Source organism: Mustela nivalis, assembly GCF_964662115.1.
Source record: "Mustela nivalis genome assembly, chromosome: 20".
NCBI classification, from domain to species: Eukaryota; Metazoa; Chordata; class Mammalia; order Carnivora; family Mustelidae; genus Mustela; species Mustela nivalis.
Genome location: NC_139039.1, coordinates 3,372,039 through 3,386,921, shown reverse-complemented (window position 1 = coordinate 3,386,921; position 14,883 = coordinate 3,372,039). Strand labels below are relative to the sequence as shown.

Genomic DNA, 14,883 nt, shown 5'->3' with positions numbered 1-14,883 from the left:
TCTCATCAGATGAGCAACGGCCCATGGGTCTGACTGCAGCACTGCGGGCCGTGTGCTGGAAAAGAGCTCTGCTTTACGGAGGAACAGCAACTGTGTGCCTCTTAATGGATTTAGGAGAGAGATGATGTTAGCGGGCTCACAACTAATGGCAAACAGAGCAATGCAGTTTCTTTCCAGGAGGCTACAGCTAACTCTGTCCTCCCAAGTTCAAATTAGTCTGTCTTCCTTTCTGTTTTAACAGTATATTATCTGGATTTCTGTGTTGGATGTGAGCCATTTCATTCTTGAACGTGCTCCTGGTTCAAGGGTTGATAATGTGAGGATGGCTCAAACAGGGATCCCACAGGGACCCCACTGCCTAGCTTGGGAGGCATTGGGTAAATCTTTATAAATAACATATGATTTGTTAGCCTTTAAGGTATTAATAGACCCACACATTTTATTTTTATTTAAATTCAATTAACCAACCTATAGTATCCTTGGTTTCAGATGTAGGGTTTAGTAATGCATCAGTTGTGTAAACACCCAGTGCTCATCACATCACGTGCCCTCCTTAATGCCCATCACCCAGTTACTCCATTCCCCCACCCACCCCCCCTCCAGCAGCCCTCAGTTTGTTTCTTAAGGGAAGAGTCTCTCATGGTTTGTCTCCTTCTCTGATGACTTCTTGTTTAGTCTTCCCTTCCTTCCCTTATGGTCCTCTGGGCTGTTTCTTCTATTCCATATATGAGTGAAACCATATGATAATTGTCTTTCTCTGATTGACTTCTTTCGCTCAGCATAGTCCCCTTTAGCTCCATCCACATCAATGTAAATGGTAAGATTTCATCCTTTCTGATGGCTGAGTAATAGTCCATTGTATATATATACTACATCTTCTTTATCCATTCATCTGTTGATGAACATCTGGGCTCTTTCCACAGTTTGGCTATTATGGACATTGCTACTGTGAACATTGGGGTGCATGTGCCCTTTCGGATCACTACATTTGTATCTTTGGGGTCAATATCCAGTAATTCAATTGCTCTAGACCTGTACATTTAAAAAGAGACTTCAAATAATTTAGCAATATAATTTTGTTGATAGTCTCAATAGTTCTGCAAAGAGTATCTGAGATTATCCCCATTTATCAGAATGAAAAATTAAAGAAAATAAGAGTGACCTACTTCACTGGAAGGATTAGGAATAAGAAAGACGTAAAGAGATATCTTCTTATTTAGTCTCTTCTGTACATGCTAGACCAGGACACAGTGATCCTGTTTTTCATTTCACTGGATAACAGAAGAGCAACATTTTTGGAGAAACTCATGACTTTTAAAGTCAGTTGTGCTCTAAAACATACTATTTTCAGCATATTATTTAATGTGGAAAGAATGTGGTCAAGAATACAGTTACATGTGATTTATAATGGGTAGCATGCAAGGGCACTTTCTTTTCTGAAACATATTCTTTGTTTTTAAGATTTTATTTGAGAGAGAGGGCATGGGAGTGAGGGAGACAGGGGCAGAAGCAGAGAGGGAATGAAAGAGGGAGAGGGAAGAGCAGACTCTGTGCTGAGCCCAACCCAGGGCTCGATCCCACGACCCTGGGATCATGACCTAAGCTGAAACCAAGACTCGGAAGCTCAAATGACTGAGCCACCCCTCTGAAACAAATTCTTAAGAAAGATAATTTTAGAAGTTGTCTGCATAGTTCCTGACTCTATCCCTGCTCTGTCTTCTAGTACCGTAATATATTTATACAAATAAAAAACATTACCATTAAGATTTAAAAACATATATTATTATCCACATACACACAAAGAAAAATATCACAGGTAGCTTGAGTTGGCAGACACATATCTAGTCTCTGCCTATTTTGATGACTTTCTTTTGTTGCTTTTGGCACATTGATGAGGAAAGGGCTCGTTCGTCTTCCTTGCTTATTTCTCACATTTCAGGAATCAATGTATCTGATACATATGGGGTTTAGATGGACTAACGAGTTAAAGATTGGCATTTATGAAGGTGAGGAAGCCTTGGAGCTTACGGCCCATGAATAGGTATTATTGTGCTATTGGATCAATTGTGTTTTTGAAGCTCTTTAGAAATTAAATTGCTTTGAACTTTCACTTAGGAATTGTACATTTTATAGAATGGGTTGCTAGATTGTTTAAATATTATTGATCTCAGTGTACTCACTTTCAACATTTTTGATTGCTGTTTTCACTAGTTGAGTTTTGGTAGCCTCCTTTTAATATGGTTAAAAGATGACTTATTGGGGGTGCCTGGGTGGTTCAGTGAGTTAAAGCTTCTGCCTTCAGCTCAGGTCGTGATCCCAGGGTCCTGGAATTGAGCCCCGCATTGGGCTCTCTGCTCAGCAGGGAGCCTGCTTCCCTCTCTCTCTCTGCCTGCTTCTCTGCCTACTTGTGATCTCTCGCTCTCTGTCAAATAAATAAAATCTTAAAAAAAAAAGATGACTTATTTATGGAGTCCTGTTAATTAATGTATGTCAGACTCTATTACTGTGGGACTGTGGTAGGACGGACTTCCTAACCTTTAGAATCCTGCCGGGAAACTTCCACATCCAAGTATGTGATTGTTCCATGGACGTTCTCCCAGCCACTCTCTGCACATCGGCCTTCTCTTGCCTACTTTTTTTTTTTACCATAATTAAAACTTGTGAATCCACATAATTGTCTCACTCTGTGTGCCAAACGACCGAGAACACAGGGCATTGGAGATAGGAGAGGGGACCTCAGATCAGGCTACAGATGTTCAGACTGAGGGATGTTGTTGAGAACTATTTTCTCAATGGAACAAAGCAGGGCACTATATCTGCACACCTGCAGTTGTTTTCTTGGATTTAGATTTTATTTTGAACAATTCTAATTGTTTCTTTGATACTCAGGAAGACTCACCCAAGAGTGTGTTTTTGTCATTGTGGTTTCTTATAAGGATGAGGGATTCAGGGGATCAGGGAGGGACTGTGTTCTCAAGGCCTTGATGACCACCTTTGGCTATCTGCCAGGCCCCAGCTTTAATGCAGTTGAAGCCCCTGTTGGTCCCATATGGTCTTAGAGAACCACAAAGGAGGGCCAGATCTTGCAGCCAAGACAGTGTTGCATAATAGAAAAAGTAAGGGTTTGCTTTTCCTTTTTCTCTCTAGAGCTTTGGTTCTAAAGTCAGGAAAATCCTGGCTTTAGCATGTACTCGTAGGGAGGTTTCTTAACCCCTTTGAGCCTCACTTTCTCCATCTGTAGAATGGGAATATTAATACACATAGGTGTAGCCTTGTTGTGGGGGTTGAATGAGTTCGTATGTAATGCAGCTAGACAGGGTATGGCACATGGTAGCTGTGCCATTGGTGCCCCTTGCCTTTCTTCTAATAGATGATGTGTCTGGTTGAACACACCCACTTCTCCCTAACGGACCTTCCATTTACCTTCAGTAATTTTCCATGATGCCAACTCGCGGTCCACCCCCATCTCCGAGGGAGTCTTGTCAGTGTTTCTGCCTTCCTGTCTCTCTCCTTCTCCATCACTAACTTGGGATGACTGCTTTCTGGGGGAACATGATGTTTGGAACTGCTAAGGAGACAATGTACTTCCTAGAGCCAAGGATCGGAGTTTTAATGAGTTCTTTCACTAGGGAAAGAGGGCGGTGCTGGGCCGTCCTGGGGCTCTCACCCTGCGGTTTGCCGGTGCGAGGGCCAGGCGCTTAGAAGCCGGATGAATGTGCACTACTGTGTGTGGATGAAAAAACTGTGAATGTTTCTCTTCAAGTTGCTGGAGAGAGAAGTACAAATTAGATTATTAATGATCATACGGAGGTATGAGCCGACAGTCTATTTAGTTTCATTATTAAAACAAGTGTGGTTTTGGACGATGCAGATGTTTCCCCTTTTTATGTAGATGGCAAAGGATATTCATTAAGGATATCAATAAAGACCGAGTAATTCAGCCTCCGAAGCGGCCCTCTGCATGCTAAAAGACAGAAAAGAAAATTTAAGTGGTGGAGAATGAGAATGTGAGATTGGAAGCCAAATTATAAACTCATTTCAACTCTTGGCCTGCAGGCGCTGGAATAACATTATTTGCTGTCAAGGATGGAAAACAACTCCGATTTGGGTCCAAGTGATTATTCCACTTTGGCATGGCCGCCTTCCTGCCAACAGCAACTCTGTCCTTGGACAGAGATTAATTAGCCAAGCAGGGACGGAAGTGTCGGCCAGGGGAGGTCGAGCTGCAGCCCTGAGTCCCCCTGGTCGCCGCGGAGAGCACCGTCCCTGTCCCCGAGAGGACGGCCCAGGGCAGGCCCAGCGCACTTTAACCTCAAACCCACCGTAAAGTGGGAGGCGGGAGCGGATCCCAAGGGACGTGGCGTTGTTCCGTTCACGGGATGCTTCGGAGAAAACCTTCAAAGTTAGGCGCCGGGAGGAGCAGAAATGTGTCAGATCCGCTGTGGACACGGCCGCTGTCCCCGTGAGAAAGGACGAGCGGCGGCGGCCCGCGGGCTTCTCGGTCCTGTCTTGGCTTTCTGGCCCCTCTTCACTCCTGCATGTGACACGGGACCAAGAGTGTCGCTTGCTTTTCGCTGTCCCTTGAACTATAAAGACGGCGTGAGACCAGACCGCGAGCACTCTGGGGGACGGGGACCGCTCACCCATCGAGGACGGCGCTGTGTGGTCATGAACGCTTCTCCCACGGGAGCCCCAGCCCCTTTCCAGAACGTTCTCTGGCCTCTGCTTCCGGAACGTGCTCTTGTCCCTCGTTTCCCTCTGCTTTCACCTGCGCTGACACATCTGTGGCCTCCAGTGTCGTTCCTTCCAGGCAGGGGTGGCGCGGGCGGTCGCCGTCCCCGCCTTGCCGCACTCTGCCGGGACCTGGGGGGGCCCTGGGGGTCGGGGCGCGCGGGGGCCGGGGAAGCTCGCGGACGCGTGTGCGCCCCTCCCCGCCGCGCCCGCCCCGGGGACAGCGCCAGCCGCGGGACAGCGCGCAGGACCCGGGCTGGGGGCGGGGCGGGGCGGGGGATGCGCCCGGAGCGGGGCGTTCTAGGCGGCCCCGGACCATTCCGAAGCGCGCGCGCCCTTTCCGCCCCTCGGGCGGAACTTGAAGGAGGATTTGCTCTTTTGTAACATTGCGTTCCATGAAAACATTAAAAAAAGAAAAAGGAAAAGGAAAAAAAAAGGAAAGAAAAGAAAAAAGCGGTAGCGCCGCATGCGGTCCTTGCCGAGGGGGCGGCACTTTCGTTCCTGACCCCCGCTGGACGCCCAGGGACTCCAGCGCGGACGCAGCGCGAGCCGAGCCGCGGGCGCAGGAGCAGCGCGCGGGCGCAGGAGCAGCGCGCGGGCGGAGGGCGCGTTTCTCTCAGGCTAGGTCGGCTTTCCGGGGGGGGCGGGTTCTTCTCAGGCGGGGGGCGGCCCTCACGCGCACTCCTGCGGGGCTTCAGCCGTCTGTTTGAAACCGCGCGTGTGCGTGTGCGTGTGCGCGCGTGTGTACAAATATTTTGTATTTTATCCATTACAATAGGGAGGGGGAAACACCGTCCTGGGTGTGGGGGGGTGAATCGTATTTTATATCCTAAACGACTTAAATTTCTACCATTTTGTAATGTCACCTAGAGCGGAGACATAAGAATTCACGGGGGGCTCCTACTTCTTATTTTGATTTTACTTTATTTTCTTATGTTTTAGATTCCTTTCCGTTTCACGGGAAGAAGCCCAGGTATTTTCACCCAGAGGAGGAACGATGTAGCTCCAGGCTCAGCTTCTCTCCTCATACTTGCAGGTAAGCGAGTCTGGTCATCAGAGATGGCTGAAGAAACGGACTTTGGTCCGGTCTGCGTTGTATTCTGTACTCTGGTTGTGTTGGAAATGTGTCCAACTTCATTTTACTCTCAATAGCTTGGCTAACAACAAATTATTATTTTAAGATATGAATACTTTTTTCAAAGTAGTTAAATTATTTGGCTGCCTGGAATCTTTTTATTCACTTTGGAAAGCTTATAATGTGCATTGAATGTTACCAACTTCTTTAGAATTTTCTTCTCACGGTGGCAAGTGACTTAAACCAATAATGTAGTTAGAAGAATGACTTAATTCTTCTTAAAAAATATTCGCTTGAGTAGGAAGAGTTGTTCTCTTTTTGGAAGTTGTGACAGACTATTCAGCTTTCTCAAATAGTTAGCCCATAATCAAAAGGGCATCATCATTCTGACTGTGCCACAAAATAGTTCTTTAAGTAAAATAGTTTAGGAAATTGAAGAACGACCTTCATTTCTAACTTACATCATAGGGGTATACTTTCTAGAATCTTGGAGAATAGTAGCCCAATGGATTATATGGTTGGTTTTCATCTAGGGACAAATATAAAGTTATGGAACATTGTTGTAAGTCTTCTCTTATAACCAGTAATTTTGAGTTTCACTGCGATAAGATATTTCATTACATTTGGCAAGACTAAAACTTAAAAAAAGCAAGAACCTTAGGGACATCATTAATGTTGGAATGCAACAGTATGAAATCTGAAGTTGTATACATGACTTCTGTCTTCAACAGAGCAAACCTTTTCTAGTTTTCTTTAGAAATGGCTCAACAGACATAACAGTAAAAATAGGTAAGCTGTGCTCAGCATATGCGCATTTTCAAGAAGCCCCTCTCACCTTTCCTCTTCATTTAACAAATTTCTGTAGAGGTTTTGTTCAGGATTTGCTTTGTTTTGTTTTTACTTTTGTCACCCTGATTAAAATGAAAGAATGGAACTCAAAGCATCTGATTTGATTTTACATGAATGAACTGCTTTGCATTAAAACAATGGAGTGTGCAGGAGTATAAAAGGGATTGTAACTGAGTTACTATTAATAGAAAAATAAAAATGACCTTGGCCAAAAATTGATAATACAAACAAAAATAAAAGAATAATTCTTCACCAATTCTTTTCTGAGTAGAAAGTCATGTGGCTATCAGGCCTAAGCAAATCAGGGCCAACTTGAGGGACATACGAAATTATTCTGATCTTTGGTCTCAGGATGTTTCATGTTTTGGGGGAAAGCTTGGATGATATAGAAAACAGTGTCAGTAGAACATCATGTAGACCCTAATTATTAAAATCTTGAGATAAGAGTAGAAAAGAGCCAAGTCAATTTTACAAAATAGAGAAGCGGTAGAAAGCTGACTAACGTCGAGCTGGGTAAATGCAAAGTTATAGGATGTTTGTGCTCTAGTCCAAGGCTGTTAGAGTAGCAAGATGTGTAAGGCTTGGGAGGCCAACGGGTGGAGCTGCAGCCCAAGTGGGGTTTTAGTGGTGCTCACAGTGCTGTGGACCCCTGGGCAGAGAGAGGGGAAGCTGCTAAGGAGCCAAGGCTTTACCTGGTCAGTACCAACTTGGGAAAGCCACTCTTCCAGGGATGTCCCTTTATGGATTGAGGCCTTTTTAGACTGAGGGACTTGACTGTCCCTCAGCAGTGGTCCTTCCCCAGACTTGCAAGAAACAAACATGTGACTTGGGAGAAGAGTGATGGGTTGTGTTCTTCCTCTAGTGGCAGACACGCCACACCAACACCTAGTGAGCATGGAGTTCAAGCAAGGACAGTTCACTTGTTGATTAAAATATGGACCATAAAATGTTGGCAATAAGGATGTTCTCGTGTCGCAGACACATTCTTTGCAGAGCCTATGGCCCCACACCGTTTCTTCCCCATCTGCTGCTGCCCGCCATGTTGTCATCCCTACTTCGTGCCCTGTTGATATGTTTCCTGTCTCTCCCTACCCAGAAATGTGTGGCATTTCCACACATGCTAATTCCTCTCCTCCTGACGAGGGGAAGGTGTGCTCCAGATCACACCTGCTCCGTTTCTACTTTCTGCCTCTCCCCCACTCACTGGGCATGTGGAAGCTCTGGTGGTCTTCACACTCCTCTTTCTGCTTGCCCTATTTTCTTCCTTGCTGCTCTCCTGGGGAACTTTTCTCACCCGTCACCACCAATTCCTACAATGAGCATCACCAGCATTCAGAAACAGCTCTTAGGAGGCCCTGATGACAGGAGTGGAAGGGCCAGTCAGTAGGTGGAAGAGTGAAGAAAGGATGTCTCCTGGTCCCTGCCCAATGCTTCTGCTTGGTCACAGCTCTTCATCCCAGGGTCTCTCGGAGTCTCCTCTGAGCTGGGCACAGGCCTTTCCGTTCTCATGTTGGTGGTCTAGTCTGTTCCTTGGGGAGTGTCTGGGGGCATAGAAACTCTCTCTGTAGACAGATAAACTTGTAGGTCCTTTACAGTTCCGGGAGCTCTTGAAACGTGACCACCAGGTAACATAAGATGGTGGTTGGTTCAGACCTTTTTGGGGTGAAGTGGGCATGATAAGTAAATACTAATATGAAGCTATCATATAGGAACTTGGCACGTTGCTCATATTTGAAAAAACAGAGACTTGAGTAGTTTGTGTTTTATGAATTTTTGGATATGTTTTCAACTTTTAAAACATTTCCATTTAATGGCATGAAGTGTGACACAAAGTCTGTAAGCTTTTAATGAGTGTCAGCTTTCGCTGCTGCAATTTTAATTTATACTCCTGAGCCACAATTTGTTTTCAGCAGTCGAAGCTACTCCAGGCAAGCCTGGGCCGGGAGACTCACACTGGCACCAGAATGGGTACGGAGTGATGCATGCCTTCTAGTGGGTTATCCTTTCTTTCTCTTGATTGACACTTAATTAGGCCTTGTGTTTTGTCTTTTCTATTCTCTTTTGGGGCTCTGCTTATTGAGATTCCCTTTCCATCGACTTAGTTTCTCTCTCCCAAGCTTGTGCTTCAGCCTCTCACATCTGTGGCTGGTTCTGCTGTCCCAGACTCCCTTCCTGTCTAGGACTTGGCCCTGGAAGACCTTTCCTGAGCCCCAGCAACTGAGGGGCTGGGCCATTGTGCTCCCCATCACCTTATTTCCCCCACTGTTTACTGCTGTTTACCAGTTAGACAGCTGTCCCGTGGCCAGCACTATCCTCAGAGGAGGCTCAGTCTCTGCAGTTTCAGCACGCCGCCTGTGTTTGTCCTTATTTGTAGCCACAAACAAGTGTTTGGATGACTTTGCGGTATGGAAAACCCTCGTCAGAACCTAGTAATGTCAGTATTTTAGTTTATTTTTAAGATTTTATTTATTTATTTATTTATTTATTTATTTATTTGACAGAGAGAGAGATATAGCGAGAGAGGGACCACAAGCAGGGGGAGTGGTAGAGGGAGAAGCAGGCTCTCGGCCAAGCAGGGAGCCCGATGTGTGGCTGATCCCAGGATCCTGGGATCATGACCTGATCTGAAGGCAGATGCTTAATGATTGAGTCACCCAGGTGACTTGCAGTGTCAGTATTTTAATTTGCTGAGTGGTTCGTGGTATACCTACCTTTCCTTTACGTTCTTCTGACTTAACTTGCGTATTTTCAGAGCTACTATGGAGGCGGGAGGGGAGGAATTTGAACCCAAGTGTTCTGACTCCAGCATCAGTGCCCACTTAGTTTCATGTGTTAGAAACAGAAGTCCAAGAAGGCTGGCTGCAACCCACCTGGCCATCCACAGATAAGCAGATAAGCAAAATGTGGACTATACACATCGCAGAATAGCATTCTACCTTAAAAAGGAAGGAAGTTCTGCCACACTCTACAACATGAATGAACCGTGAGGACAGGATGTGAAATAAGCCAGTTACAAAAAAAAGATGAAATATTGTAGGTCTCAGCTTGCGTGAGGTATCCAGAGTTTTCAGGTTCATAAGGACAGAAAGTGGGATGGTGACAGCAAGGGGCGGGGGAGGGGAGAATGCAGTGTTGTCTAATTGGTAGAGTTTCCATTTTGCGAGACGAAAACTTCTGGGGTTTGTTGAACAACACTGTGAATGTACTGAATACTTTTAAACTATATACTTAAAAATCATTGAGATGGCAGGAGCATCTGGGTGGCTCCTGTCGGTTGAGTGTCAGACTCTTGGTTTCAGCTCAGGTCATGCATAGTCTTGGGGTCCTGGGACTGGGGCCCCTGAGGTGGGGTCTGTGGTCATCACAGAGCCTGCTTGTCCCTCTCCCTTTGCTCCTCTTCATGCTCTCTCTCTCTATCTATCTCTGTTTCTCTCTCTCTCAAATAGATATATGACAAATCTTAAAAATCATCAAGATGGTGACTTTTATGTTATATGTGTCTTACCAAATTAAAAATAACAAAAAGTCAAAGACCTTGGTTTTAAAAAAGATAATTAATCCTTTAAAAAAGATTGAATTTCTTTGATTTGGGGACTTTTCCTTCCTTACGTCTTATTTTTCATTTGCTCAGGTCTTTAAATCACTTTTTATTTAACATGTATTATGTAACCAAAACAGACCAGATTTACATTGATAAGATCTTTGGGCTTTACTTCCAGACCTTGTTATTCCTTTTCTTATCTTTGCCTACATTTGCAGTTAAAATCCGATTCAAAATTATCCACTTTCTCACCTGTTTTTCTTCAATAAAGATAATAGGATTTTACTGCTCATCTAGAAATACTTGTATGACACTTAAAAAATTACTTATATGATTAAGGGCAGAAATGTTTGTTCTGTCACAAGACTCCAGGCTTTCATCTGATTGCTCTTAAGGAGCCAGCTCATAAGGAGTCAGTCTCCCCCCCGCCCCATCACACTAATGGATGTTTTATGTGAAAAATCATGACTCTAAAACTAAATAACATTCTGGTGCTTGAAAGAGCACAATTTTAAATGTTCACCTGACACCCAGGAAACAGTTCTCTTTTTACTCAAAGGTTCTGACCCGGTGTGTAATATCTTTCCTGAAGAATTTAAAATGAAACTCGAATCCTATCAGCCTAGGGACATGTTTGTGGAGGAGGGAAGACAGGGATCTAATTCAGGAGCTGTGTGTAAAGGTTTGAGGGAAAAGTGGGGATGAAAATTAGAGGTGGAGGTGGGCACTGGAAAGAAGTATAACCGTGTGGAAACTTCTAGCTCAGTTGTTACTTAGATTTTTCTTTCTTTCTTTTTTTTTTTGAGAGAGAGCCGACATGAGGGGAGGTTTGGGGAGGTGGGTGATGGGGGTAGAAGGAAGGGTCAGAGGGAGAGAGAATCTTCTCCTATGTGGGGCTCATTCTCACTGACTCTGAGATCAAGACCTGATCCTAAATTGAGTTGGATATTTAACCAGCTGAGCCACCCAGGTGCCCTGTTACTTAGATTTTTTAACATTTTTTTTTTTTTTCATTTCTTCTTCCTTTATTCCTGTCCCATCTGAGTAAGACCTCTGTGCCATTAATTGGGAGGCAAGATAATGTATTGCCTAAAATCTTGGATTCTGGAGCTACATTGCTTGGGCTTGAACCCCGGCTGTGTCACTTGGATCATCGCTTAAGTTCTTGGGGCCGTTTTGTCATCTTAAATGGGTGCTTAAAGTTTAATCAGTGTCAGTTTGTATTTTGAGTTTCCTCAGAAAAGTCTTGATTCAGTTTCTCAATTTTCTTTTTCCCCTGGTGTGGTGTTCCTTTCTCTGGGTGGATATATAAGACTGAGGGTTACATTTACTTCATGATTCAGTTTCCCGGCATTTCCTGGACTCCGTTGTGTGTGTGGCATCTTACAATGGCTGAGATTCTCTCTCAGCTTTGCCTTCTCCATGGGTCCTTCTCTTCTCACTGAGATTTGGTACTGCCCTGAGGAAGACCGACTGTCATAGTAAAGCATTTGCCTTTTTGCCCAATCTAGATTTTTTAACATTATAGACAGGATTGCATGGTTAGGGCCATCAGAAAACACTAAATTCTTCTTTAATATTAGGAAACCATCTAATTCAAATTGTTACATTAACTTTTTTTTCCCTAAAGCTCCTTAAAAATATGTGGCAATTAGAAATATTAATATTTACACTTAAATCTTTTAGTAAGGAGTTGCATATTTTCAACTCAACAAACAAATGAGACTTTACTACAAGTTAGACTTTAAATACACTTTGGGGTTATGAAGTGTCAGTTCTTGGAATTGGAATTCAGTTTCTGGTGAATGTGCCAGTCATCTGCAGAAAAATGAGAACAATAAGGTGATGTCTTTCAAAGAGCTAATACTCACTCTGAAGGAATAATCTTCACTTTGAGGCTCTGGTCTTTTTTCTTATGTGTTAATATTTAAAATATCTATTCTTTTAGACTATAATGATAATTAATATTTAAAATTCTACTTCTTGACAAATTAAAATGTTGGATATTATTTAGGATTTTTGCTTGTAAGAAACAGGAAAGGTATATATTGGAAGAATGCCCCAGAATTGATAGAAGAACCAAAATCTCATATATAATTAAGACTTGCAGCCAGGGCTACTTGTATCTATCATTAAATGTGTTTTTCTACGTTTATAAAACATGTGAATAACCAACTTAGTCCCAAGCATGTGGGATCCATGCCAAGGAATAGAGGTCTTGATAGGGAGAAAAGGATTAAATTAATAATAGCATTTGACTTTTATGATAATTTTTTTATAGCCAAATGAAATAAAGCACTTACCTATAGCCTTGGACCATTGTCCTAATTGGAATCCTGACCTAAAATTGGAATGTGGATTAGGTGACCAGGTGAGGGTTGTGTTGTTTTCATCATTTAGCTCTTCTTGCCCTGAAGTCGTGTGGTGGGTTTCAAGTTCGTATTATTGCTAATCTCACTGCAATTTGACTCATGGCATCTTAATTATTATCTTTAGTACTTGGAAGCCAGATTATGGATATCACCATAGCCTGCCTTCTCTCCATTATTTGATGCATTGACCAGTGTCTTTTATTTATTTTTTAAATTTTTTAAATTTTTATTTATTTATTTTTAAACATTTAATTTATGTATTCGACAGAGATCACAAGTAGGCAGAGCCACAGGCAGAGAGAGAGGGGGAAGCAGGCTCCCTGCTGAGCAGAGAGCCGATGATGTGGGGCTTGATCCCAGGACCCTGAGATCATGACCTGAGCGGAAGGCAGAGGCTTAACCCACTGAGGCACCCAGGTGCCCCAACTACTGTCTTTTAAACTCTAACTTCCCTTGGCTTACGTAAAGTGACAATAAGCTCTTATAGTTTTTCCCTACTTGTCTGGCTGATCCTGCACAGTCCCCTTCCCATCACTTACATATTGGTGTTCCCTAGCGTTCTGTACTCTCTGTCTTTTCACTCTATACCTCTGTATTATTTCTTCTGGTCCAAATGGTGAACTTTCATCCACTTCCTGCTTCTTTCCAACTTGTCTCACATGACTCTTTGGGGCTGCACACTCCTGGCCATCTCTACAGCATACCCCACCAGTGCCCTCCACTCAGTGTCCCCAGCTGAGCTGATTAGGTTAGAACCAGGTGAGGGCATCCTGTTTCCTGCTTCTCCCCAACTAGCATGCTACTCTCAACAACCCAGCACTTGTCTAACTTGGACCCAGGATGAACAAACGTAAGTGATAACTAACTACCAAGTTGTGGATGAAAATGAGTGCACACATGACTGAATATCTTAGGATAAAGTTGCCAAGTGGAGTCACGTTCTCAGCAATACTTCAGACTGTTCTGAAAAGATGATGCTGTCAAGGCCCCACATGCTGGTGTTCTAGGAGTCAGTGGCAGGGGCGTGAATCCCCCACACTGCAGGAGAGATCCTTCGAAGGGGGGAGATCCTATCCAACCTCGGTTCGAAGAATGCCGCAGTTATCCAGGGGCATCGCTTTCCTCTCTGTGTCTCCCCAGCTTGGGAGTCCAAATTTGAAGCCCTCAACCCAAACGGTAGACTTCTGGCTCTGATTTATTTCATACTTGTATGCCCTATGGGACTAGCATTTCAAATAGGCAACAATGACAAAAAGTCATAAGCAGGATAACTCCATTGGATAACAAGGACATTATAATACCACCCTCAGTAGATCCTAGCCCGTGAGATCTTAGCACAGACACTATTTCTCTAAATTATTATTTGATTCTGAGGAACATGAAATAAAGTTCCTCCAAGCAGACTTTAAAAAATCCAGTAACTCATTTCCTTCCAGAATGTTGATTACCTAATATAAATACTACCCACAATCGTTACCCTTTCTCACAGTATGCCGGTGCACTCAGTCAGCAAATTTGCTGAGTGTCTCCTAGGCACTCGGCAGTATTCTAGGAGTTGGAAATACAGAAGTGAACACGAGGTGAAAGTCCCTGCCCTCATGAAGCTCTTATTCGGGATCTAGGAGGCCAGATATTTAGCAAGATAACTGGATTTTTGACATTTCTATTTTCTTCTGAGGTTTACGGACTACTATAAATCCTTCCTTTCTCTGATCACAAGAATTGTGGATTGGAAGAGCAGAAAGAAATGGATCCAGCTGCTCTGTGCATGGCGTGAATTTTGGGCAGGCAGGCAGGGAACCCCGAGCCTAGCTACCCATGACCTGCGATGACTTCTTCATGTCCCTGAGCCTCAGTTTTCTCGCCTGTTAAACAAGTACTGGTTTCAAATCTGATTCAAGCATGGTAGTTAAAGGGTGTTTGGGAGTTCTGGCTGACACCATGACTGAGTGGGCCCAGGAATGCTGAGTAACTTCCATGTCATGGACAAGCTTAGTCCAGGTCACAGAGGTTCTGAGAGCTGGGCTGGGAACAGGATCAGAGATCTGCTATATTCAGTTTGGGGCTTTTTGTGGATTCCATGCCATTCCATCCTTTTCAGGATTGTAACATGATTTCTGATTCATTTGGAATAGGCTAGGTGTGTTTGATGGGAAAGCTGTCCACCAAAATCTGCACACTGGGCAGAGCAGGGAGCTTCTTGTTATCATTCTAAAGCTACCTTGATTTGCACATTATCCCCTGATTTTTATTAAGAAAGTCTTTTCATAGCTGAAGCTCAAATACATAAAATTGAAATTATTATGTCAACTAGA

General features: G+C 43.8%; 1 protein-coding gene and 1 long non-coding RNA gene across 15 annotated transcripts in view; one reads left to right on the top strand and one right to left on the bottom strand.

Annotated features, from left to right (window-relative positions):
• The window catches only part of CSGALNACT1 (chondroitin sulfate N-acetylgalactosaminyltransferase 1), a 339,942-nt gene that overhangs the window by 140,477 nt on the left and 184,582 nt on the right, over positions 1 to 14,883 (top strand). For 11 of the 14 annotated variants that reach the window (XM_082715176.1, XM_082715181.1, XM_082715190.1 and 8 more), the window contains one exon: positions 5,674 to 5,767. The gene's annotated coding sequence lies outside the window, so the exon portion shown is untranslated. Of the gene's footprint in view, positions 1 to 4,989; positions 5,357 to 5,673; positions 5,768 to 14,883 lie in introns of those variants that run through there. The other 3 variants (XM_082715189.1, XM_082715184.1, XM_082715182.1) reach the window with 3 other exon arrangements.
• Positions 1,450 to 4,894, bottom strand: LOC309855182. The gene is made up of 2 exons (XR_014306650.1): positions 4,644 to 4,894; positions 1,450 to 4,534 (listed from the first exon to the last, which is right to left on the bottom strand). It is a non-coding gene; the product is annotated as an uncharacterized lncRNA (long non-coding RNA).